Source organism: Egretta garzetta, unplaced genomic scaffold, assembly GCF_000687185.1.
Source record: "Egretta garzetta isolate BGI_Z169 unplaced genomic scaffold, ASM68718v1 scaffold197, whole genome shotgun sequence".
Classification (NCBI taxonomy): Eukaryota; Metazoa; Chordata; class Aves; order Pelecaniformes; family Ardeidae; genus Egretta; species Egretta garzetta.
The window spans coordinates 3,953,478-3,980,754 of NW_009260274.1; the positions used below are offsets into that span (position 1 = coordinate 3,953,478).

The 27,277-nt window shown below is 40.3% G+C and overlaps 1 protein-coding gene across 1 annotated transcript in view; it reads right to left on the minus strand.

The window, feature by feature from the left end:
- GTDC1 (glycosyltransferase like domain containing 1) overlaps positions 1 to 26,711 on the minus strand; it is a 180,801-nt gene extending 154,090 nt beyond the window's left edge. The window contains exons 1-3 of the mRNA XM_035897883.1: positions 26,157 to 26,711; positions 24,436 to 24,721; positions 7,769 to 7,960 (exon numbers count right to left, since the gene is read on the minus strand). The gene's annotated coding sequence lies outside the window, so the exon portion shown is untranslated. The remainder of the gene's footprint in view (positions 1 to 7,768; positions 7,961 to 24,435; positions 24,722 to 26,156) is intronic.
- Positions 26,712 to 27,277: the final 566 nt, after the last annotated feature.

A 27,277-nucleotide genomic window follows, 5' to 3' on the forward strand; every position in this document is an offset into this window, starting at 1 on the left:
AAAACAATACTAATCATCCCAAAATACCCTTTTTTTTGGGACAAGAAGCTGTACAGGTTCCAAGAGCACTGCACGCAACAGTGGGTTAGGAGCCCCACTCTTTTTTCTCCAAGACTTCACTATATGTGCTTTTAGGAAGATCAATAGGACGGCTCAGTCTTCGTGATAGGGAAATCTTTGTGAGTGACAGCAATATTAGGCAGATGAGTGGCTCTGATTTAACTTGTTGTCAGTCAAATCTCTGAAGTTATGCACAAGACTACACCAAAACACTGTTTCTCAGTCTGTGGCGCAATAAGGCTTTTGCACACAGTCATCATCGATGACTTAATGAAATTTTTCCGTTTGTTCCACGATACAACATGAAGTCTAGAAAAAAAGACAACCTCTTAATTCACAGACTGATAATCATTGCTACACTACTTACATGGAGATGCACAGCTGTTTGCAAGCATTGCAGAAACCCAGCCATTAGGCTCTTTCCCCATTCCTAAAACGTCTAGGGCTTCAGATTTCTTCCAAGGTTATCAAAGACCTAATAACGTAGGCTCTTACAAAAAAGACAAAAGTGAAGCAGAGTTGAACATAAATCAAGAAGAGTAGCATGTATCATTAAAACTTGCTGGCAGCCACCACGTAGGGTCCTTTCAAACACCACAAGAAAACTGTTAAGTGTAGCGAGTAGCAGCACGTGAGCTAGCTTAATCTACCTAGCAGAGATAACACCGAAGTCAGAAGGAAGCTTTAGCAACCAAGATAAACATTTTCTAAGAACGCTCAGTATGTAATTACATCGCTGCCACATGCAAATCCTGCGTTGCTGGATCTGCGCTGCTGCTGGTACCCAGAATACCTAGACCGACTCGGTACAGGTATGTTTAGCATATCTTTAAAACAACACACCTTCCGTTTCGTGTCTGAAGACCTATCCTTTGATCTGCTGAAACGTGAACATAAAAAAAAAGCAGAAATCCTTACAAAGAAATGATAATAGCTAGCTGCTTTGATACCTATGGCAACACAACTTAAAACAAGCAATTTCAAAGAAACAACTAATTCAGTTTAAAGTTAGAAGTTATGAGCATTTTTTTTTTGTGGTCTTTAACTTATCTGCAAGGCTCTTTCATCCAATTTTGTAAAGAAGTGTAAGTAGCCGTTCTGAATTGATTATTACAACTTTAGGACGAGTGACACTTGACTGAAAAAGTAAAAGGATGTCAGCCTCCTTTGTTTTCATTTTCAAAGAAGGAACACTACAATACTCTTCTCCCTCCATGCTCTTCTATTCAAAAAAGAAAATTAAAGATTGTGGTTTGGGCCCAGGGTCTTGGGCTCCACTCTCCCCCCCAATGACTAAATACATAGAAATATTTAATCTGGACATTTGGGTAAAATTCTCCAGCAGCCTGGACAATGCAAGCTGAACATAAAGTCCTATTTTCCTAAAATCAGGTCATATTCCTGCACACAGGGTGCTTGCAGGGTTAGGTCCAAGTCACCTATAGTCTATATTCTTCCAATGCATTAGAAGTTACCAAAATACGATATGGCTCTTCTTTCCTACAGCAGTTCAAGAAATTCAAGGATGCAGGCATTCACTCAATTTTTTTTCTTTTTCTTTCTAAAATTTATGTCTGGATCCCAGCAATTCATCTTGTGCCATAAAACGTTTATGGTTTCAACTTGTATGAAGAATCCAGCAGCCTTCAGAGATCGAAGGGCCATTGTTACTGTCGAAACTGTAAGCTTCACAATGATAACTTAATTTTCATTACAGTTTCACAAAACGTATAGAAATATATAACTCTTTTAGCTGCCAATAGCCTTACAGAATAAAAACATGCCACGCCAGCCAGTAAGTTTTTGCTGACCACAGAACACATAATTAGCTTTTGTCAAATGCTTTTAGAACTCTACAGTCACTTATGAATTTTTAAGACTATAATTAAATTACCAAAAAAAATTACAACATGACACAAAATGCAGCTTTGCTGTATAAAAAGTTTAAAAAAACCTTTATCTTCTTTCAGTACAGAAGATAAAAGCGTATTTTAAGTCATTACTTCCTCTTTAGGCTCCTCTCCTAGGTGCAGGGTGGGGTTTTAGTTTCCATTCTAAGCGGAGATGAACCAGTGGCCTAGCAAGCTTGTTCAATGCTTCAAAGCTATCGCACTGCAAATCCAGGTTTTATTTCAAAACTTTTACGCCCCGGGTTAGTCAGGATCAAGAGTTCTGCACAGGCCCTATATATCCACCCTCAAGAATGACCCTACTTCAGTTTTTCACTCTCATCACTTAAATAAATGATACTGAGGTATTATTCAGTGATTCAGGTAAGTACATGGTACCTGGAAAGCTACTTAGTGAATCCTTTGACCTCATTAAAATCTGGATATTTCCTGTAAGAAAGGAAGCCACTTTGTAAGTTGTAGGCTTTCATTTTCAGCTGCTGCTTCATGAGCAAAAGAGCAAAACAAGCCTCACCCTCATCTCAGCAAGAATATTGCTTGCTACAGATCTGCACCCCTATCTGTTACAGGGTCTCTAAGCCAGTAAAAGTTAAATATCCCTCAAGTACGTGAGAGGGGGGGGGGAGGGGTGGGGGGCTGTATATATAAAAATGTAAGAAAATATACATATAAAGTCCATATTTGGAATAATTAGAGCCCATCCTACATGAGATTTTTAAATTGTTTGTAACTGTGCCCTATACACATCTAAGACACACTTAAAATTGCCCTGCTACATGAACATATTATCCACAAAAAATTAAACCAAAACAGAATACAAACAACCAACCACAAAAAAAAAAAAAAAAAAAGGACAAAACAAGACAGAAAAATTGATATTTTAAGATTTACTTCTGAAAAAGCTATGATGGTTACAGCAGGGTCCTACCAAGCACGTTGGCTCAGCTGAACCGGCAGCACACTCGCAGGTTCTGGCCAGCACGGATGCAGGGGCTGTTTCCTAGCAAACATCTAAGTAACTACCTATGGTTTGTCTCATTAAAAAAAAAAAAGAAGATACTGTTACAAAGTATGCTGAAACAGTGAGTTAATGAGAGTACATACTGGAAATCACCTAAAAATAATTATTAACTGTTTACCAGAATCCTGTGAAATTTCCAGTAGATAATATTCAAATTCAAGTTGTCAAAAAAAAAAAAACACAGAAAAAGAACATATCAGCCTATGTATAAACATAGGTACATACAATGCACCAATTAGAGTTCTATACTTGCCTTTTCTTCTGCATGGGAAAAGCCCATGCTACACCTCTCTGAAAAAATACAGCAATCTTCCCCCACACCTCAGCCACTTCCAGACCAAAGTGCAGCATGACATTTGATACGCACGCTTTCGGTCCACGCTTTGCAACCGTGTGGTAAAGTCCTTTCTAAAGATGATGTGAATTACAGGTATGCAGATGGAAGTGCTAGAAGGGGTTCTAGTTTCAGTCTCTGAAGTACCTTCACGGCAGCAACCACAGGATTCAGAACTGTCTGTACTCACGGCTGCAACCATCTGAACACAGGATATTGTTTTGCTTTGCACTAAGACATATTCCTCAGATTTTTAAGCGCTGTGTTTTCATAATTCAGAAAAAAAAAAAATGAGCTTCTAGCTTTGAAATTTTTCCTGGGTTTAAACTGAGCTTTATCATTTGTAAGCCTCCGATAATTTCAAAAAAAAATTCTTACTTCATCAGCTAGGCTTCCATTAGGCTTTTCCTTGTGAAAAGCAGCCTTGTTAAAAATGAAACGCGCTCAGTTTAAAACATAGTTGCATGTCCTTTGTGAAAAGGACAAAGGACCACACAAGAAAAATGCATGAATTTAGAAGCAATTACCTTCAAATAATTAAAAAAAAAAAAAAAAGCATCAGATACAGTGCACAGACACACCCCACCCTGGCCAGCAGCACTCCAGTTTCACCCCACCAGTTTTTCAGAGGGGACAAGGGACGAGCTGAACGCTCGGTGAGTGCACCGGGAAGGGCTTGCCCCTGTGCCAGCAAACCACCTAGGAAAGAGGTAGGTGAGAAAAATCCCCAGGAGAGGACAGCGCTTGGAGGCACTCGTCCTTCTAGACCTGCATAGCCAAGGACACAACTGTTGCCTTTCTAATTCTGTAACCCGCACGCCGTCTTGCGTTTTTACTAGCACCACAGCGCAGCAAAGGAGCCAACACCTGAGACTCACCCTAAATTTTCTTTTACACTTAACACCACTTGCATACCAAAGCCTACATGTGGAAACCACTAACGTTCACAGAGTCACTTAACCGCACACTGACGCTTGAAACGAGTTAGAGATGGACAGGTTGTGCTTACCTACCCAGTATACATCTGATGCAAATAAATGGGAAACTGGAAGTTGGTCACCTGTGAATGGCACTGGTGGGCTCCATCTAATCTCCACTCACACCAACCCGCACCCACCTACCCCTGGACTCGCTATTGCTCGGCACGCGCGAGTCGTGTGTCAGTGCACGTCCCTCCCCTACGCCCTACACCACATGAAGTCAAGCGTGATGGAAGTATTTTAGAAAACATACCTTGGCAACTTGGAGCCACGTTTTCAAAAGGAGAAGCTGAAAATACCATGAAGTTACAATGAGACTTGGGTACCCAAGTGTCCAAACTGGTTCTGAAAATGGCCGTTCAGCAAAGGCTCTTAAAAGCTTTTGAAAATCTTTTCCTGTATAACACCATAGTTCTGCCTTCACCAGATACATGATTTTTACAGTTTATGGTAAAAAAAAAAAAAGCACCACACAAGGTGTAATGCTTGTGTGAACTAGCATTTCTTTCCCCCCCTCCCATCACATCAAGTTCACTCACTTGGGGATTGCATCAGAAGCAAGAGAGATGCTGTTCTTCCTATGGGAGGCTGTTTCTCCCCAGCTCTGGACAGGGGCTGTGCTACCTGTCTTCTCCCACCTGCTGATACGTACCAGAAGACAACATGCCTTTAAATTTATGGGACTTTCATCTCTGCCCAACCCATGAGGCCCTGCTCAGCTGTGCAAGAAGCAGCCTCAGAGGCATCACAGGTCTTTAGCGTCTGGCAAAACCCCCGCTGAGAAAGCATCGTGGTGGTTGCAAGCCATTTGTGGAAGAAGGGAAGGGCCTGGAGTTTGTTGTTTACTCTTGTATCTCAAATTTAATTAATTTTGAAACATGGCAGAATGTAGGACACAAATAATTAAAACATTAATCATAAATGAATTCATAACTTGTATGTAGTCCTTGGCATTTGATTTCATGTGAATAACCAGAAGTCTGTTATTTCTTGCAGTAAATTATGATTTATGTCTTCAACCCCTTTCCTTGATCTCATGTATATCATCTGCCTAGAAGAGATGCACCCACATGTCCAAGCTATGAGCATAAAACCTTCTCCAACCACTGTGGACAGTAATACCACCTACAAATTGCAGATACTGTAGCACATGAAAGCTTTTCTTCAGCATTTCCACTCTGTGGCAGTACTTAAAGGAAAACACACTGCTCAAGAATTAGGCTTCCCAGAACTCTACATGGTTAAAAACTTTCTTATTTGGCTTTGCTGTCTCACTGCTGCCACTGACAACCACCACACTAGGCGAGCCTTTCCTACCTTACACTGAGAATGACGTACTGTTAACTGACTGCACGCCACAGAATTTTAAAATACAAAAAAAGTTGTTCTTATATAACTTAGTTACTCCATAAAGACTCTTGACTACTCAACTGATAGTTCTATAATATTCCTTTTTTTATTATTAAAGAGATTGAATGAGGAATGATAGGGCAAAGCCCATACCTTTACAATAAAAAGCAGCTGAAAAAAGCTTCTTAACAAGACACTTTCTAGAATTCAAAAATAAAAATTCCCTGAAAAACCTAGATGCTAAGAACAAAAATAACTGTTGTAAGGAAATAGCAAGATGAGGGAGGAAGAGCATGCCACAAGCACCAAACAAGCCAATAAACGCTTCATAAGAATAAACCAGAATATAAAAGTTTGAACAATGTCCATGCTATGGAGACCTCCAGATAATGCTACTACGACATACAAGTACAGGGTTACCACAGTTCTGATACCTCAGAGTCGAATATACAAATCAATTGGGACTCTAGAAGAAATATGTGTCAATAAGCAACACAAACCAAGAAATACTTGAATACTCTGCTGCCTCCTAAGAGCTTACACTGCAGCCCTTCCCTCCTTGCAGCCGTAATATGGTCTTTTCATTACTTGACCAGATATTTTAATTTAACACAGAGGAGCTTAAAACCTTTAAGCTTGTCACTCTGCTGTCAAATTTAGCACAAGTTGCCTGATGAGTTCCAAAGTTATTGGAAAAGAAAGAGGAAAGAAGAAGGAACAGCACTGACCTGCCCTGTGCCACACTGGCTTGTTTCCTTGAACAGACCTACAAGTTGCCTGATGAATTCCGAAGTTATTGGAAAAGAAAGAGGAAAGAAGAGGAACAGCACTGACCTGCACTGTGCCACACTGGCTTGTTTCCTTGAACAGACCAGGCTTAGGGCAGCGTTACGTGCAGAGCAGCACAAAGCCTTCCCTAAAGAAAGGCAATCCCAGCTGGTTTAAAAGTGTTAGAGACATTGGGTAGCAGGGACCCCCCCCTTAAAATACTGACCAATATGTCCACTACATTCAAAATGCACAGAAAAGGGATCAGATTTTCATTTTGTTTATAACGCACAAATAAATGTCTTTTACACTTGAAGAATCAACCAAATGTATTAATTCTCAGTGTGAAGAAAACTAATTTTCCCCACCAAAAGTATAAGTACAGTCTCAACTCACTGTTGACTACCATTACTTTGAAGAGCAGAACTATCTGAACAGTGGAATTCCACGTATTTTGATTGTTTGGGGGAAGAGGTTAGTGGTAAATAGAGAATACATATCTGAATGGCCAAATATGTTTGGTCATCTCGTACTATTTTGCTGTAGGGCCCACCCATCTCTCAAGTCTACTCGTGTACGGCCACATGAAGCCAGTCTACGTGAATCACGAGTACAGCACATTGTTAACAGACATACCCCGTTCGCCATCTCTACATTTCCCACCTCTGTTGCAACCACGTGAACTCAGGTTTTGATTAAAAAGCAGAAAAAGAGAAGTCAGCAAGCATGTTGCTAATCTTGCCTTGAAGAAAAAATTCCTTTGATTACCCAAACCTGTAACCTTGTCAGGCTTACCATACACTGGAAGTTCGGTGTGAACTCTATCATCATTTTAGGGGCAAACACAGTAAAAATCATTATAGACATCTACCAAGCACCAAGAACTCTGTACCCATAGAGCTGGGCACTAAAGGCAAGTCCTCTTGCCACCACACAACCAAGACAGATGAAGAAAGACTACGCACACTGAAGTCCTTGTAGACCCCACTGCCTGCTCAAACAAGCATCACACAGAAAGCTAAGTAGTTTAACTTGATCCATCAATGATCTTCTGAAAGGTAGCACCTTGACAAATAGTTATGAGTATCATCTTGCAAAGTGTAGAATGAAGCCAAACTCATGAATTTGCTCTGGAATTGAGGAGACTCTGCACGGACACACTGACCCACAAGGAGAGTCAACATCCTGCAAGAGCAGGGAACCCAGGACCCCAAGTCTACATTGAATTATTGGCCATCAGCCACTTAACTCCCGTGTCTCGTGCTTGCTGCCTGCCAAATAGGGAACGGCACACTTTCCCTTTTTAATCTAAGAAACGCATCATATTTATCAGAATTGTTATTACCTGAATCCAAAACTGAGGGAGCAGTAAAATACCAGGCTGTGCTGCTTTAGATGTCTTCAACAAAGCAGTCTGGGAATCTTGTCTATGGATCTCAGTGGTGAGCAGTACTTTTTTCTCATCCATTCTATCTGCTTCGGTCCAACAGACAGATGATGAAGTGCAATTCTCCCAATTGTAATAGCATTATGAAATCTGAATAGAGTTGAGGGGAGGAAAAGAAAAAAGGATATGAGCTCATCTGGTCTAACTTCAACTGTTCCAGGCTAAGAAGCTTCATCAAAATACTACCCAATAAAACATCACATATTTATCCCAAATACTTTCCTTAGTCTAGTAACGTCTGCAAAAAAAAAAAGGCTATACTTGAGCTGAAGGCAGAAGACAGGAGAGTCCATAATCACCTATGCCCACTGATCATCAAGAGTAGATTGGCTCATTTACTACACTACTACACTTGATCAAATCCTATAATGGAGGAGGTGAGCCTTGCCTCCTCTCCCCCAAGACCCTATCAACCTGACCTGCCATTAAAGGTCCTCTCTACAGCAGAGGGACACCATTCTCATTCTAAGCACATCAGGAAGACACCCCACCCCACCAGAATTCAAGACCATATACTAAAGGCAGTCTTGCAGTGCTGTGTCAGTTAATGTCAATATTTTATGTGTTTCTCTACTTCATGGTCTCTTTTGTACATGCAAAGACTGCACTAGCCCTTTTGCCATGGCATTATAGTCACGGCAGACAATCACACCTCCAAGCTCTCCCCCAAGTCATAGAATCAGGGGATGGATGAGGTTGGAGGGGATCTCCAAAGACTGACTAGTCCCAAACCCTCTGCGCAAACCAGGGTCAACCGCAGCAGGTTCCCCAGGACCACTCCATTGATGGTGACTCCACAGCCTCTCTGGGCAGCTTTGTTCCAAAGTTTGACCACCCACAGTGAAAAACTTCTTCCTGCATTTAAGTGGAATGTCCTGTGTTTCAGTTTGTGCCCCTGAGCCTACTCAGCTGGAGGCTGAACTGTTCCAGCTCTCCATGCCTCTCTACATATCATGCCCATATTCTCAAAATGGCGTTTCCCAACTTAGGTTTTATGTACCAACTATGGTTCTACTATATTTTGATGACTGAACTACATGACTAACTGTGGATATATTTCTCCAGCATTCTTTGCATCATCTGAAAAATAAAGCAGCAAAAACTGAATCACCAAACAAGACTGCTGATTAAGTGTAACTGGGCCATGAACACACTGGGGGCCCACTAGATATAGGTCTTCCTCAAGCCATTAAGAGTTACACTTTAAGGAACAGTACATTTTTAAATCTTTTCTGTGTCTCAGCTACATATAATCCAAGTTTTTATATCAAAATATTGTGTTGCAATGTTTTAATGCGTTAAAAGAAATTAGTTTAATATAGCAATATAGGCCAGACACACAATCCTATTAAAAAAAACCAAACACATCAGCTTTGTCTCAGCCTTCTATCACAAAACTATACTGGCTAACATTAATTTCTTTTTTTTTTTTTTTCTCTCTCCAGCTTTTAAGCCTTCACTGACAGAAGTGCAAGTTGCAAGTTAACCTTTATTTTGTCCTGGGCTAAATCCACTGAGACATCCTTTTTGCCCTTTTAAGCACAGAAACTTTTTGGAATTCTTCCAGTACTTTGAAATAAACACATTTACAAGATATGCAACAATTAACATGAGTGGTTCTAGAGGCTCCTGAGACAGTTCTCAGGTCCCTATGATGTGATGTCCAGATCTGTTTATATAATTTTTTTATTTAATAGTTAATTTCAGAAATCACTCCTTTACCATCTTTAGCAAAGTGGGTGTGAACTTTCTACTCCAAACAAAAAATGATCTGGGAAAGAAGAAAACACTGTAATAAAGTGTGTAAAAAGCAAAATTACATTAAAAAGGCAAAAAATACATTAAACCAGTAAAAGTTTATTCTTAATAATGTCTAAGAAAAAGAGATGACTTTTTGAGACACACTGAAAACTACCATTTCACGCTGAAGATGGTTGCCTTGCAGCCAGAGGACTAGCTGCATTAGATACAAAGATCAGAAGATTATGACACTTATGCACCTAAAAGTTGGTATCTGCCCATTTCTCAACTGCAAGTTAGATTACATGTTTCTACTTATTTCTCAAAATGACAAGGTTTACTACTTTTTTACCGTAGTCTTCACAGAAGAACCCAAGATTCTCAACAGCAATGAATTCATCAGAGTTCCCAATCCAAGCTTTTGAAGAGATAGGGTAGAAACAGGCCGAGAGGCTGTTTTTCAAAACATGAATTCAAATTGGTGAAGTCCGAGGTCATTTACTATTGAATACTAAGGGAACCATAGCTGAAAACTGCTGAATCACAATTATCTTTGAAAGCTCATGGAAGTCTGAAAAGCTCCCAAAGAAATGAAGCGTTAACACAAACAAAACTTACTCCAGAAGAGAAGAAAACAGAGAAACAAGAATTACAGACCAGTAATCCTTACCTCCATACCAACAGGTTACCCAAACACGCGATTTGTACCCACCTAGAGGACTGGCCAGTCAAGATTTGTCAGAGGAGGGGACAAAAAAAAAAAAAAAAAAAAAAGTCACATCAAACTAATCTTAATTTTCCCCTTTGACAAGAAATGCATCTTGACTTCAAGTAAGGTTTTTTTCACACAACATTTTAGAAAATAAGAGAAAATAGGATCTAGGTTATACCGCTAAGATGCAGGAACATCACAGGATGCAAAATTGCACCATGGGAGTAAGTACCAGTAGTTTGCTATGAGAATGGCAGAACACCAGGAACAGGCAGCAATCTGTCCTCGGTCCAGTATTTTCACTGATGGCTTGCAGAGTGTACACTTGAAAATCTTAGCAGGTAACACTGAGCTCTGGGAGGTGTCGCAAGCAAATACTAGAATTTTAATATATCTTCAACTGAAGTGCCACTTTTGATAGAGAGCTTGGACCCCAAGAAAGAAGTTGAGCAATTAAATTCTGAATTACATTCCCTACAGAGTTCACAGAATCTTACTTGGGGTTTTTTTTATCTATATTTAAAGTGAGGAATGGCTCAGACAAGTTTCATCCAAGCTGAAAGCAAGAGATGAGCAATTCCTAGGATTCCTTCCAGGTCAAATTTCTACAAGCATAGTATAGATCTGCACTGAAACAGTGGAAATGGAGAAAAATGGATGAGAAGATGCTTCCAACGAGTGAAGCAGCACAGAGGTCCCAGCACTGCAGAGGCACATCTGCCCAGATGACCCATCCTCGCAGATCTCCTGTTAATCTTCACCAGTTCTGTCCCTCAGACTCCAGTTCTTCCTGTGCTGAACCTCAACACAGAGTAAAAGAATTCAGGAGTAATTTTTAGTAAAGTCTATGTAACGGTCCTAATCCCTACGCAGGCTGTTCTGCAAAGAGACACTGCTCAGCCCGGTGTTTTTAAGAACACGAGCATTTTAAAGTTATCAGGGAAGTAGAGTACTTTTCTCCGATAGCTATGTACACGCTATGGCTCTTCAGTAGCCAATTAGCAGAAACATTAAACCATCAAATTTTTACCACACAAAAATTATTTTTCATAGCTGTATCATGATTTTAAGAAGTACATCTAAACGGAGCACTACTGTAATCTTCTAGTTACATTTTTGCTAACTTTCAATGTCAAAACACTGAAACGGTGAACTCTATTTGAAGATGACTAATTACAACATGTTCCATTTGGGTAACGAATTCAATATCCTCGTATCAATTAAACAAAATGCACTCTCCTAGCTTAAGATTAAAAACTAAAACGCAGCCAGAACAACTTTTTTCCTCCTATCTGTCACATCACAAAAGCATCCAATACAACAGGATAAGGTTGCCAGAAAACCCCAAGACTTTCAAAAAGATATTATTTCATGTATGTGGCTTAGCTCTGAAGCTGAACCAGAAATGACATCTCAGCTTAGGATAGTAAGCCTTTTTGCCAATGAATTTCTTGTAAAGTCAACAATTATAATTTATTCTGATCCTTTGTGTCACCATATTAGTAGTTATTTTTCAGCAATCCCAGAGCAGCAACAAATAATGCCATAGAAGAGGACTGATATAATTACAGGCTGAAAAAGATAGGCCAGCACCCTTACACTCAAAACTACCCTCTGTGGCTCCTTCATACCCCATATGTTGCTAATAAAACTGTTTGAATCATACCTATGAGACAGTTTTACTGATATTGTATCAGGTCCCTAGGTTCTTTGTATGAGATACGATGTCACTAGCACTATAACTATGCAAATTTTGTGATACAGGATCCCACCGGACACAATATTACATACGTAATTCGCAGTATGAAACTGTGCATTAACAATAATTCTAGTGTTATATAAATGAAACCACTATGTTTATTGAAAAGCTCGCCACACTACAATGAAATCAAATTTAAAAAGCAATAAAGAGCATCTGACATGCTCCTAGTAAAGCCGGCAACATTGGTATTTTTCCCCAAACAATGTAAATTTTGCTTTGTGTTTGCTTGACAGTGCTTTACAGAAACTTTTAGCACCAACACTAAACAAATGCAACTCCCCCCCGCCCCAATATTAATTAATGACTTAAAATAGGAACCTTCTGAGCCCAATTTTTTAGAAACCATGTGATTTTCAGCAAGTAACTGAACTTTATTCACATGCAAGCGTGAGTCTCGGTTTCTACTACTAATAAAAGAATAAATGATAAGTGATTATGATAAAGACCAAGAACTGCAGCAGTAAAAAAAGCCAGCAGCGTGGGGATATCAGCACACATCGCGCTGAAGTACCTCAGAAGTATCATCTTCTGGTCAGAAAATACCTGCGCTCTAATTCCGCATCTGACTTCAGATATCTGTATGACCTCAGGCAAACGATGCCTCTTCCCAGCTCGCATCGCGTGCAGCAACATCTCTTATCATTTCCTGCATAAGAATGTGGTCAGTGCTTTTTATATATATATAAATATATATATACACACACACACACCTGCAAAAAGGCATGGCTGAATAATCTTAAAAATCAGCATTGCAAGAAGAGACAGCAGAGGTGCAATCAGAAATCTGAGAGTACAAGCAGCTTGAGGCTCATTCCTCTTTGCTGCGTTCCCAGTGATTTCTTCCCTCCTCTATTAATTTATCGGTTTGCTGCAGGTGGGGGATACTGGGGCTTGTAAAAAGAAGTCTATTTTTGAAATAAATCTGACAAATGTAGCAGGCTAGCATGATAAAAGTGAGCCTGGTAAAGAGCTAGACTTAGGAGATAGAAGTACACTATTTCACCAAGGTGCCCTGAGAAATAACAAACCAGATAATTTTGTAAAGTAAATTGTACAGTAAATGTGTAAATTGTCTAATACATAGAGGAAAAAAACCCCACAGTATTCCCCTGAAATACTTATAATGCCTTCAACTATTTTAAACTATTTTCAACTCACACTGAGAAGCACTGACTTTAACTAAATGATGCAAGGTTTTACTCGATGGAAGAAAAATGGAGTTGTAACCAGGCACTCCATAAGAAAGATGATGAACTGTGTCCTAGGAGTACAACTCGCCTGGTTCCACTACGGGGGTAGCTTCAGCACCAACTTGTTGTGAAGTTTTCCTTGACACCACCCTCTGCGCAATACAAAAACCTTCAAGAGTTTTATTCTCTATTTAAAAATATAGAGCAGCTTAGGTGACATCTTACAAGGCAGAAAGTTCCCTCTCCAGCCCATGAACATTGTGCCCTCTGGTATTGCTGCTATGTTTCATCATCATACAATTCAAAGAGAATTCTATACCTTTTTTCAAAGTTTGAAAATAATAAGCCCCTCCTCCCTAAATATGGCCCAAAGCTGTTATGAAGCAACTTATTTTTAGAAAAAGCACTTATGCAGATACTTAATTTTAATTAATAGTCTCACTGACTTCAACATTTGCACAGCAAGACAACTCCACGCTTCAATTAAAGCACGCACATAAATGCTTTGCTGATTCATGGCCAAAAGCATGACAGGAACATCATTATATAAAATGCTCATAAAATTTAAAGAAAAAAAAAATAACAGCAGCCTCACCGTCAAACAGAGCATCAAAAGCCTGTAAAACTCACAGCTTGAGCACAGCTTACAGGTTGCTGCCGCACTGAATGTATCTGAATGCCAGCATTCATATAATTCTTTCAGAGCGGGCAAAAGAATTTGGGGGAAATATCTCAAAGTTGAGACTACACGCCCCCAGCTCTCCATCCTCGGCATCTCCTATCTGCCAAGATCAGCTTTTCAGGAGTCGAGGATTCTTTACCAGAAGAATAGAGGCAGCCACACCTTTGCTTCTGATGCCTTGCTTTCTTTTTCCATTTTTTGCATAAGAGATAAGCAGATTTCTTTCAATAAACAATTAATTACATCCAGCTCAGTTGCACCACAGGTCATACTGAACACCTTCAGCAAAGGTTCGGTTCCAGGGAACGGTCATTCTGAGTTGCAACACTGCCTACCATACGATACCTCTAACAAATCCGATTTTGAAATAAGCTGATACAAGAAACACTAGTTAAGTCTTCTTCGTTACCTATATCACAAACTGTAAGCTCTAACTTTTAGACAGAATCCTTAAAGGTAACCAGTAACAAATTTGTGTTGAAATACTCTCTGGTCCTATTTATAAGCAAAATTGTGGCACTTGATGGCCTGCGGCTCACTACTACAGACTGGTCATTTTAGAAGTTTAAGCATTAAAAGCCTCTATTCCAGGACAGCCAAGCAATAATTAATAAAGGTGTGGAGGGGATTACTTTAAGGCATCAAGAAAACTACAGCCGAGAGCAAAACTCAGCTGAACGTCTAAATTTGAAAGTAGCAGCCACCAAGAGTTTAATTGTTTAAAGAAATGCTGAAGATGAGAAGTGGCATCCCAAGTATTCTGCTGCCTTTCTCCTTCACCCCAATGAACAACTAGGTGCCGGGCAACAAATGTGGGTGCCGCGCGATGGGGTGAGCAGAAGCCATAGGCGTTTGCTGCTAGCTGGGGTGCTCATCTCCTCCATGCTCCTTGGGGCAAGAGTCTCCGTGCGGGCCTCCCACCGGCCCCAGAACAATTACCACCCCCTCACAAATTACAGCACTGAGCTAAAGACTCTTCCCCTTGCAAAACACGCGACAGTAAGATTCATCAAAAGAGGCTTAGCATCGCAAAACTGTGCTTAGCATCGCAAGGCTGGCAGCAGGGAAGAGACCAAGTCTTCATCACCTAGAGCAGCAGGAACAGGATAGCCCTGATGACAGCCAACTCCGAATGGATACAAAATACAGGTAGAAAACAAACATCTAAACCATTTTCTGCAGGACCAATTTAGACCCAGGACAGCCGATTAGGCTCACCAGGCTGCCCCACATTCACAAGGGGCAAGCGCACAAGCTAAAATAAAGCCAGGCCAAACCTGCCTTGGCTCTGCCATCCGCTCATGCCGTTCTCCAGCCGCTTCACACCTAATTTACAGAGCACATTATCCGTCCACGTATCGCTGAGATCTAACCTGAGAAGCGACTAGAATCAAAATCAGTTGATTGATTAATGCTGAAGGGAAACGCAGAAAGCAAACAAAACACAGAGGAAGACTTTCCAAAAACACATTATTTTTATTCCCATTCCATTAAGCAGTCCAGTATTTTTGAAGGATTAAGGAAAAAGCTATCAAGAAATAATACAGAAGAGGAACACTCATTCTTGGTGAACATACCGACACATGAAGCGCAGAGACTTTTTGGTCGAAAATATTCAAGCTAGGACATTCAAAGAACTTCAGGGACACATGAACTTGCCCACTTGATCCAGAAATTTTCATGAGACAGCATTTTGATAACTCTTCCCTGAATCACTCTCACTCTGACACTCCTCAATTAACAACATAGTCATTATTCTCACAACATTTAGAAGACATTTTTTCACACCAAGGTTTTATAAAGAACAGAAAAGCCTGCCTCAACACCCAGAACAGAACACACTTACCTTAGAATTAATACCAATTCACTTAAAAGAGAATCTGTCACCGAGTGTACGTATACACGTAAGGATTATTTCCGCAAACTTCACTTGCTAAGCAACACACAATGTTTCATTTACAACTGTTATTTTTTAATCAGGAACCAAAGACAAGTCCAAGAAGAGCAGGAGTAAACAAGTTTCTAAACAAACAACTTATATAAATGCTTTTTAACAGGACCGGACAAAACATTCCTTAAAGTTGCATTTCCAAGCCAAAGCTGACCTCGGGCATCACGTTCACTATGTATAAGATAACCTATGCAGATACTGACCTTAATACTACTACAGGGGCAAATTTTGCACAAGGAAGACATGCTCTTGAGCAAATGTTTTCCAATGTATTAGGCATACGGAAGCTTTTTTCTGCATCAGGAACCACATGTCACATTCCTTAAACTGTTTTTCTTGACCAAACATGCTGTGGACAACCTACAGAGGATGCCCCTCTGTGTTCCTCCAAGGTTCTCATTTGCAGTTTCCACTAATGATGAAAATATGTGGATTTTTTTCCCCCCATCAAGAATCACAGTCACATTTAGGATCAGCTTTCCTAAGCTCATGTGCCAAAAAAATACCCTAAGTGATTAGAGACTTTCAACACTAACAGAAGCTCCAATAGAGATTTTTATTGACTTTAAATCAAACGCAGATCCAGAGCCCCCAGTAATGCAAAAGCAGGGAGAGCAGAGGACGACAAGCAGCAGGAAAGGCAGCACGGGATGCATGAATCTGATAACAAAACTAGTGACTGGTGTAATTTAAAACACAAAAGGAACAAAACCAGTAATTCGGTATTTAGCAGGCCTTCCTAGATCTACTTGCGCATAAAAGACTGGGAAAATGAAGTAAGATCTATTTGACTGGGTATCCCAACACCAGTGTTTCAGGTGGGGTACTTCCCTTGAGACCCCCACAGACCTTCTCACCAGGACAGGTAACATTAATGTCATAACCCCAGGAAGGATCGCCATCCCACCAGACACCAACCTCACATACAAACATACCACAGTCCATACGTTCTCTGCACATACACGTGCTCTCAGATCTCTTCACCCATTCAGGGGCTACAAGAGGCAAAGGAAGGAGAGTTGGTCCACAAAAATACACAGTGTCTTCAACCTCTTCCCAATGATTTCACATTTTCTGCAGCAGCTCTACTGAATCCTTGACCATACCTCAAATCGCCAGGTTTCTCTAGATCTTTCAGTTCTGAAGAGCGACCGCTGCCCGACTGAACAAACATATCCCTTCAACGGATCTTAAAATTATTTTAAATGCTTAAAGACAATGCCTCAGTCTCTTACTTGGATGCTGTATAATGTTCTTGAGGCTTTCTTTGGGAAAGTCTTCTTAGCAGAGACAACAGGCTTTAACAGCATTCAACCAAACAATGCAAGCAAACTGAAAAACATTCAAGCAAACAACTGTGAACAGGCCAAAGTCTCAGCCCCGCATCCCATGACCCAAACTGTAAACCATCTCCCTGATCATAATGAGATTAACCAAATGTTTAAGACTGGACACCTTATTTGTTCTGTAATCTGTGGAGTACAACGAATTAATAGGTTGGAAACAGAAAATAGGCTTAAGCTGGAGTTACACAAATGGGTAGGCAGAATGCTTTAGTCCACAAGAAAGCATTTAAATATCTATCATATTTTAAATAGATTTATATTGGATTAAAAATAGAATTATAAATAGACTCTTATTGCCATAAAAAGCATGCTTTATGTATGGGTAAATAGATCCCCAGATGTAAAAAACCCCACACACCCCCTAGATTCCCCATGCAGAACATGCACATTCTTGATGATCTGCCTCAAACTCCTCAAGTTGTAGAGCTTTAGACCACCACAACAAATTAAATAAAATTCAGAATATAATGTTATAATGCTGTCTTTATAGCTAAATACAATACTGGCAAACGCTTACCAGGTTACACATGCTAAGCAGTTCAAGTGATAATCATAACGATGAATGCGTAAACTAATGCCCAATCACTTTGATTTATACAAACCATCATACCAAAGTCACATGTATCCATTTTAAGTCAGGGGGAAGGATCCCATTTTTCCTGACCTGAATCTGCGTTTGGTCTAAACTTAGGCTTGTTTTTTGGGGTTGGTTTCTGGGGGGGGGGTTGGGTTTTGTTGGGGTTTTTTTTGTTTGTTTGGTTTGGGGTTGGGGGGGTGTTGCATTAAACAGAATCAGTCTTCGCACATAGTTAAAGATGCCTGGGGTCACACAGCCCTTTGCAATCTCAGCAACTGGCCCTATCATTCCCTGTGATAGTCTTGCTGAAAAAAATAAGATCAACCAAAACTCCCCCTGCCCTTCCAGCTGTGGGAGAAACAGATCAGCCTATTCCTTACTTCGGAAGAGGCCCTGCAAAGGTCAACCTTTCATATGAAATACAGATCATTAACACCGAATACAGAACTACTTCAATTCTTGCTTTTTGTTTGTAAAACTGGGATTCCATTGTATCCATTTCAGGATGCTCTATTTTTTTTTTATATATATTTTTATAAATAAATACACACCCACCCCAATAACTTGTTTCTGAAACTAATTTATAATGGAAGACTTGCTTACCGAACGAGGCACCCAATGCTCAGCAGTTGTTCTTATTCTCAAAGTATCATGCTCATGAGATAAACTGCAATTCATCAAACAAGCTTTGCTGTAGTCTGCCCTGAATGCAAAAAAAAAACCCTCACACCCAAAAAACCCACACCACACTAAACCATACAGTATGGATGGGAACACATAGGTGTGGAGTGCCAGCTGCCTAACTGGTGTTACTTACTTTTACCACAAGCCACAGTCATGCTAGCTGTCCCACTGAGAGAGAGAATCTTCTCAAGACTTAACTCTCTTCTAGAATATAAAATTCAGACCAAAAATATCATACTGCAGCAACTAAGCCTATGCCATTTCCATATAATGCTCTAAAAAGTGTTTACTCCAGGGTTGGGTCTACACCAACTTCGGCAACAGCCACATCACCCTTACTTCAAACGTAGCTTACATACAGAAAAGGACTGATTAGTTACATCAGTCCTTATTACAAAATAGCAATACTGACAGAGAAAAAAAATACATTCTTTGTGGGAGGGAGGTGCGGGCTGCAATCGTCTTGAATCAGACCAGTCAAGTCACATTACGTTACCTAACGCTACACCACCAGGCACTGTAAAAGCAGACCTGGCTCAGGCTTGTAAATCCCATAGTCTATAGAAGCCTCTGCAAATTGAAAAAAGATATAAAAAGATACTAAAAAAGTTAACAGGCTTTAAAAGTTTACACAGAGATTCCAAAAGTTACTAAAGCACAGTATTTTTACTCGAATTCCTGAATGATCTGAAGATAGCAAAACTTTTTCCCCCTCAATGAAAACCAATTTAAGTAAAATTCATGGCAAACTGTTCAATGGTTTGTTTTTACACTTTGAGACTGCGTTAAGAATAAAATTACTTCCTTGGAATAGGACATAACACCTGCCAATTCAAAATAAAGGAGAACATGAAGAGTTTCTAGAGGAAGAGATTTGGGAGACAGGGGACAGAACCATCACAGTATTATTAAAGAGTACAGACAAAAAAACTTTGCCAAGCAAATACAGGAAAATTCCAGAGTTCGGAAAACACATTAAGGTGGAAATAAGCGCCCTCATATTTTGCTAATAAAAAGTTAAAGTTATCCCTGAATTAAAGCTTGACTTCTCTGGCTGAAGACAGTTAACTGATGAAAGCAGAGGTTAGGAAAAACTGTAATCAAGTTTCATAAAAGTGTATGTTGGAAAGTGGGTTTTAGGGTATTAAAAGCTTGAGGGGGAGAGGTTGGGATTGAAGGCTCAGACTAGCAAACTGAAAACATAAGTTTTGCCCCCTGACCTTAACGTGCAATGCAACGCTTGGAAAAGAGATACACAGCTACAGCCAGGAGGGCAAAACCCAAAACCATGTTATCAGTAGGCAGCCATAGAGGATGATTGCTACTACTCTAAATTCTACCTTAGTCTTGTAAGTTTTGAAGGGTGTTTTCTCCCCACTTCTCTTGAATGACTGAGATTTAAGGACCCAGCTACTTTTCTGATCTCAGGAACTACCAGCTAAGGCCTAAAACACCATAAAACATTTTTGTTGGACAGGCTACTAAGGAGGTACAACGGAAGGATCTCATCAGAAGTGGGGTCCTCCTCCTCAATAACAAGGTACACCACCGTGTGTCAAACCACACCATTAACGTTTGAGATTCAACCTCTCCCACATCCATGACTCCCCATAACCTGCTCATCAGAATGACCTGCTTGGAAGGGCACGTTTCACCAGACCTTCCTATGAGTCAGGGCCAGAGAGATATACACACACAAAATGGAGACTTAAAAATATCTAGCAATTAAAGATCCCATAATACTTCCATGTACTACTCCTTGGCCGGAAATAAAGCTCAGTAATGTAAAGAATTTATGATTTGTATTGACGACACAAAATAGCTTTGTGTACTAGCGACAGACTGAACGGAACCACATCCACTTGTTTTCACGCAGACTCTCACGCAGTATGAATTACAGGCAAACACAACACCTAACAGAAAGGCTACATCTACAGAAGACGTCTGACTTCTCATAAACATGTCCAAGTCCTAATTAGAATAAAATCATTTAGTTCCTGAGGCTCCGGAAGGACACAGCTATGTTAAACAATGAGAGTCCCAAAGCTAAGCTACCACCCCGAGAAATGTTTTAGCCTTACTGGTTTGCACCCACTTCTTCCATTTTTTGAAGAGATTAACTGCAGAAATAGCATCCAAACAATTACAATTTGTGACCTTTGAACATAAACGGTAATTTCTTAGACTAGTTCTTTTATATTCCATCCCATGTTCTTCCAAATAAAAGCTGCCCAGAAACACTTTGCATGAAAAAACTAAACGTTCCCAGTGACAACTCTGATCACATCATTCTTTGCACATGAACATTAAAAGATGCAACAGCAGCAAAAACCACTAGTTATTCTTATAACTTCAAGACTAAAGCCTAAATATAGTAAGTTTTCAAATTGTCTTTCCTAAAATTTAAATAATATGTTCATCGCTTTAACCAAAAGCTAGCAAAGTACAACTTGTATTGTGCTGCAGGCCACGAAGTGAATGTTCTTTAGTTGATCATGGATGGATGAAGATGAAAAGTAGTTTTTGAAAATTTGCAACAGTTCTGACACTACTGTGTGTTCCTCATTACAAGTTATCCCCATCTCTTTATTAGACTCACTCCAGACCTTTTACTGCTTTCAAAAAGATAATTTTTATCAGTTCTTCGTATCTTTGTGCCTAACCATAGGAAGTTACATAGAATATGGGCAGAAGCCCCAGCTGAAAAAAAGAGAGCAGGAGCAAGAGAAGGACCACAGCAGCTGCTGCAGTCGGGCTGGAGAGGCTGTGGTTTAAAAGTAGCATTGGGTAATGAATTTTGTCTTTAGCACAGCACTCAGGTGATTTTTTTTCTTATTATTTGCCTATCCAAAGTAACCATTCTGCTATATAAAAGAAGTGCCCAAGGGGAAATTATTAGAAGCCTTCCCTCCTCCATCTGTCCATCCGTCCAGCTCTGGAGCCCTCAGCACAAGAAGGACATGGAACTGTTGGAACAGGTCCAGAGGAGGGCTACAAAAATGATCCGAGGGCTGGAGCACCTCTCCTATGAGGACAGGCTGAGAGAGTTGGGCTTGTTCAGTCTGGAGAAAAGAAGGCTACGGGGAGACCTGATTGCGGCCTTCCAGTACCTAAAGGGGGCCTATAGGAAAGATGGGGAACGTCTTTTTAGTAGGGCCAGCTGTGTTAGGACAAGGGGAAATGGTTTTAAACTAGAACAGGGTAGGTTCAGGCTAGAGGTAAGGAAGAAATTTTTTACAATGAGGGTGGTAAAACACTGGAACAGGTTGCCCAGAGAGGTAGTGGAGGCCCCATCCCTGGGAACATTCAAGGCCAGGTTGGATGGGGCTCTGAGCAACCTGATCTAGTTAGCAGTGTCCCTGCTCACTGCAGGGGGGTTGGACTAGATGACCACTAGTGGTCCCTTCCAACCCAAAACATTCTATGATTCTATGACTCTATCTTAGACCAATACATTTCCACCAGCATCGCTTCCAGTATTTCACAGCAGAGTGCTGTATTTTGCTTGTGAATCCTATGGAATTCTTCATTTCTCAACCCTGAAGGGTCAAGGAGAGCCCAGAGCTCAGGAACTTCCCACACGATCCCAGGACGCTAAGGCAGAAGTGAAAAGGTTGACAGTCTGTCACCACACGCAACAAAGTCTTGCAGGAGGGGGAGCAGCCAGAGCCCCGACCTTTCTGCAAGCTGCCGTGGCTCCAACGCACAGGTAAGGCAACGGCAGACATCAGTGACTGCTGCTGTTTTCAAAGACCTGACACTTGATACTGTAAAGGCTAAAGCCCCTGCTGCTAGCAAAGCCCTTTGCTAAGATTTTCTTTCTCTCCTTCTTTCTTCAGACGCTGTTTGCCGCGGTGTTACAGAAGAAGCTTCCAACTTAGGTGATTCTTCAAAGAACTTCAGGAAACACCTGGAGATCTTGCAAGATGCTGGACGCTAATACCAGGGTATGAAACACCTACGCTGCAACAAAGATGATCTTAAACAAGATGTCCAAGCTTGGTTGTGCAATTAAGTGTCCCAGAACTAGAAACCCCAACTAGAAACCCAGAGCCATTTAGCTTGAAGTCACACAGGAATTACTTGTGAGCTGCAATCCTCACAGAAAAGCATCCAGTTAAATGACAAAGCGAGCATGGACTTTGCTGGCAACTCTCCGGACTCCCTAAATACTCCCTTCGTGCATTACCACCACGTACAGTCTAAAACTCCATCAACAAAACCTTTACGTAACAGCATCCCACCGATTTTTCCACTTCATTTCTTGCATATATCCGCATGTACAAAGACTTTACATACGTGTATGAAAACTCAGTAAAATAAAGCTAAGACGACATGAGCTGCAAACACAGCTTTAACTTCAAGGAAGAATCAAACCAGTATTTCCATAATTTGGTTTCCCACTGTTCAAAATGGTTTCTGTTCACCTTCTTTGTGAAATAAGCCAAGGAACAGTTAACTCATCACAACATTTTTCAAACATCACTACACACCGCTGCTAAAGCTTTCATCCTATAACCACGAAAACTTTTCCCTTCAAAGCAAGATACAAGCAGAGGCTTAGTCACTATTCACAGACAAAACTACAGAAGTTTTCAGAGCAGTTTACCAAGAATTGAGAAAAAAAAAAATTTATTTCTCGAAGTAATACATTGCATTTGGAAGATGTTTGCTCTCAGTACTGAATAACACTTGTTATATACCTGAAGGCGTTTCTTAAACAAGCCAGATCTCCCCAGCAACTCTGGGCTGTAACTACACTGATCAAATCAACTTCACGTGTGTTAAAAAAAAAAAATGGAAAGCAAGAAATGAAGGTAGAGTCTTAATGTATCAACAGCTTCTTCTGATTTCATAGACCACATTAAAAGAATAAACACTGAAAATCCTGGCCATACATTAAGGCAATTCTTACACCCAAACAATTTGATAATGTAACATTGTGTTTTAAGCCAGTTTTTTCCATAAATTATGATCTAAACAGAATACAAGTCCATTCACCAAAAGATATCAAAGATATCCCTTTATTACAAATGATCCAAGTAACCCCCTTGAGGCTATGGCTATCAGAAAGCATTTAGTTAGCTCCCAAGCCAATACTTTTCGTATCTGTTTTATTATGAAACTGTAACACATTTTCAATAACTTTTAGCTTTGCTATACAGAGCAACAAATAATTTCCCAGAACCCTTTGGAAAATTTGACATGCGAAATGATTCTCTAGTCAACTTGTGTATTATTAAGCTGAAAAAACGTGCATCAGATCATTCGATCATTGGAGGGAATGGAAAAGTATTGGAAGCTTCAGGACAGATGGACGAACTTCGGGTCATATAAAATACTACCAAGGCTGTATTTGAAGAAAAATGTGAAAGTTTGTGCAAGTGCCCTGGGTGAAAATACTTTGCGTTGCTAAGAAACATCCTCCCTGATGATGGATGAATTAAATTGTCTCAGTTAGTAGAGCCAACTCCAGACATCCCTCGTTTATTAGTAGAATGTTTTCTTGTGCTGGTAATTTGTTTCAACAGTCACACACAAATAAAAAGCCCTACCTTTAAATGAAACTGAGAATTTCAAACTTGCATAATTAATGCTAGAAAACAGAACGGGGTTCACATCTTGAACAGGATTTAATAGCTACGTTTTCAAAGTTTACTTTTTTAAATGTAATATTAATACATCCAAAGGATTAAGAGCCTGCATTAGGATAGTCTACAATGAAATACACCATTCAACTTACTCTATCTACAATCCAGTGAAGAATAAAACGCCTCAAATATTTCGAAATACTGAACAACATAAATATTCAGGTAATCAAATTTTAAACATCACTTGAGAGAAAAGCATATTCATTTGTCACGTATTGTTATGATGACACCAACATAAAAACTAAGCATGAAGGAAATAATGCAAACCACCTGCTTTTCTCATTTGGAGGTTCTCTTCATGTTTCATCGAGTTCCTCTTTCAGTATTATTACTTACAGGCTGTTTCTTCTGCAGAACATAGTCGTGAACTTACAGCAGCATTATCTTTCCATTTCTGAAGTACACATTTTCTGTTGAACTCCCACAGAGTGTACCTGTTTTGCCTGCCGTGCACTGTATTAAGTGAAGTCCTTTTGAAAAGTTTATAGCTGGAGCAGAGGAAGGCCACCGGCTTTGCCTCTTCCCACAGGCTGCAAAACAGGCCAGAAGAGCTCTCCTGAAAGGGGAAAGAAAAGCAAGGACATCTCACCTGGCTCAGCCTTCGAGAGCAGGACACAACAGCAGAGAAGAAGCACAGCAAGCAGGGAGCCCCAACACAAGCGGGAGAGCCCCGAGATCAGAAAGTAGACGCACGACTGCTGCTCAGAGATGATGGAAAAGGGCAGAGTTTTCTTAATAACCCAGAGAGTAATACGCAGAATTTTATGTCACCCAGACACCAACGTGGTTGCTGCACCGAGAATAAACCAAGGGCAAAGACCCATTTTGCAAGGACACAGTTGGCAAAGGGGAGAATCATTGAAGAAAATTAATTTTAATTTGCCTGATGCCAAGGCCTTAAGGTTTTTCTTCCTATTATTCTAGACTGTGTTCTAATGAAGATTTCAAGTTACAAGTCCCAAGTTTTAGTCCTGGAGAGTTCAATTTAAGGAAAAAAGGTGAAAAACCCTTCTTAAACTGTTCTTTGGATCCCATCACAGCTTCTGAGTCAGAAATTACCACGCACAGTTATGTGGTAAGGCCACATACCCAGCTAGTCAATACACAGAGGCAACCATAGGGGCCCTTCCTCCCAAACACCACCACCACAGAGAAGACTTAACCGCCGGAGAGTGCGAGAAGAAGCATTTAACAATGATACCAATTTGGCTGCTCTATAGGAGACGTGCTTCCTGTGGGCATAATAACAAAGAGCTTTACCATCTAAGCAGAAGCATTTCAAAACCTCAAAGGACATGTCTTATCTGCACCACTTCTGCTTCTAGAATCCCAGAAATCCTGAAGACAGAAGGCAGACGGGACTGTAGCTTTCCTAAGCACAGATGTTGCAATCACATCTGCCTTAACTGTAAGCCATGGTCCTTCCTACTTTCCAACTCCCTAGCAGCATCACTTAGTTGCTTCGGTTTTGGAAACATCAATGCAGAGGATAAGTGGTTCTGATCACATCAGGTATACCAGACCACTAACATAAAAGAAAAATGCCTGCAGATTATGTTCCAAGCAAAGAGCATGAAAGAAAAGGGTTTGAAGTCGAGATACCCTTTCTTCCCCTCCTCCCTTGTCCACACAATTCACATAACACTTACTTCAAATAACAAGATCTGCTTGAGCAAAGATTTTTTTTTTTTTTTTGAAGTGCTGATCTAGCAGCCATGAAGAATGACCATTTGCTTATGGATACATCTGAGGTTACTCACAGAAGCATGCACGTGTATATTTATCCAATTAATTACAGATGATTTTTACACACCACTCCAAGGAAATGCACCACCACTGATCCAGGTGTGCAGCTCCATGTAAATGTTCTCCCGGGTTTTTTTTGGTTTTATCTCACTAAAGATTCCCTCCTTAAACACCTATAGCTACAAGACATCTGATTTAATTTGTCCAGTTCTAGGCTCCCCAATACAAGGTGGACACAGACATACCCAAGGAAGACCAACAAACAGCCACGAAGACGAAGGGGTCAGAGCGCAACCCAGCCGTTCTGCAACTCCATCTCCAAAGGTTGGGTCTGCATCGAGGTACAGGTTTGCAGGACTCCGACTATAATAAGCTTCTTCCTCTTCACCCTCACGTAACGCAGACAGCATTTTCAGTGCAGGATTATTTAACGTTTTCATTTATTACTTGGATGGTGAACAATATACTTGCAAAATTTTGTAGCTACCTGGGAAGGGCCACAAGCATTCTGGGAAGCAGAGTTAGAATTGAGAAAAGTAGGACGAAGTGATTAACAACAGAGCTGAAACTGGGGGTTTAATGCTGAATTGAACACAAAAATTGAAAAATTAATTTGAATTTGTATTAACAGGAGCATCACATGCAAAAAGATGGTCAGTTTTATTCTATTCATCACTGGAACTGACTGACTAAGGTTGTACATTGTATTCAGGTCTGGATACACAGATTTGGAAGCCTAGAAAAGCTCAGAAGAAAACCTAAGCAGTCAGGGAACGTTAAAGGGAAAGGGGCTTGCCGAGTACAGGAAAAAAAGATGAGGAGAAAAAGAGGCCACAGGCTTCAGAATAGGTTAACAGCAGTTACAGAAGCGATGCTCATGTCCCACTACTGCAATATCCACTGCAGAAATAAAAAAAAAAAAAAAAAGCAAGCAGCTTAACAGGTTAGGAAAAAAATTAGAATAGTATTCGAGAAAATATGCTACCTCTAGGGATAGTTAAACAAGGGATTAGGTTATGGAGGGGTTACACAAATCTTCAGTGATTGTTTTTAAGACCTGGTAAGATGAACATGTCAGAACCCGTCTATACATCTCTCCGGCTTTATGATGAACACTATACGCTCACGCATACGGTACAGGGCCTCAGCGTAAAGTGGATGACCTCCAGAGAGCTGCATTTGCTTTTCTAAACCTAAAGGCTGTATGAGTTTAGGCTCCTGCCAGGGAAATCAGCAGGTGACTCGACTGCTCCTTAGAGCTCCAAGCAGGCTTTTGATATCTCTTTTTACTAAATAGCCAAGGCAGTCTGTGACTGACAATTTTCTATCACATCAAGCATGCTACCTTAAATATGAAGTACTCTGA